We start from the raw sequence: 557 nt of genomic DNA, 5'->3' as shown, positions 1-557 counted from the left end.
GACCCCCCCCAACCCCCCCACCATCCGAATCCTTCTGGTTGGGATTTGGGATCAGCCTGCAGTTATCGGGTCCCGGCGCCCCGTAATCCGGGATGCCGTCGTTGTCGTCGTCGCCGTCGCAGTCGTCCCCAAATCCGTCGTTGTCCGAATCCAGCTGGGAGCTGTTGGGCACCTGGGCGCAGTTGTCCTTGCTGTCCTGATGCCCGTCCCCATCGCTGTGGGGTTGGGGTGGGGGTCAGAACGGCTCTACGGACCCCAAAAGCCGCCCCACAGATGGGGGTCCGCCAGCCCCACGCCGCCAGCCCCACACCTGTCCTCGTTGGTGTCACACGTGTCCCCCACCAGGTCGCTGTCAGCGTCGGTCTGGAAGAGGAAAGAGCCCACAGTTATGGGGTACGGAGCGCAAACCCCACAGATATGGGGCAGAATCCAAACCCCACAGACAAGGGGCAGAACCCAAACCCCACAGATATGGGGCAGAACCCAAACCCTGCAAATATGGGGGGCAGAACCCAAACCCCACAGATATGGGGGGCAGAACCCAAACCCCACAGATA

At 62.5% G+C, this 557-nt stretch overlaps 1 long non-coding RNA gene across 1 annotated transcript; it reads right to left on the bottom strand.

The window, feature by feature from the left end:
• Positions 1-62: 62 nt before the first annotated feature.
• LOC116217690 lies at positions 63-386 on the bottom strand. Its single transcript, XR_004162380.1, has 2 exons — positions 311-386; positions 63-215 (listed from the first exon to the last, which is right to left on the bottom strand). It is a non-coding gene; the product is annotated as an uncharacterized LOC116217690 (long non-coding RNA).
• Positions 387-557: the final 171 nt, after the last annotated feature.

The sequence above is a fragment of the Meleagris gallopavo genome, unplaced genomic scaffold, assembly GCF_000146605.3.
Source record: "Meleagris gallopavo isolate NT-WF06-2002-E0010 breed Aviagen turkey brand Nicholas breeding stock unplaced genomic scaffold, Turkey_5.1 ChrUn_random_7180001881122, whole genome shotgun sequence".
NCBI lineage: Eukaryota > Metazoa > Chordata > Aves > Galliformes > Phasianidae > Meleagris > Meleagris gallopavo.
This window is presented reverse-complemented; position numbering and strand designations above follow the sequence as displayed.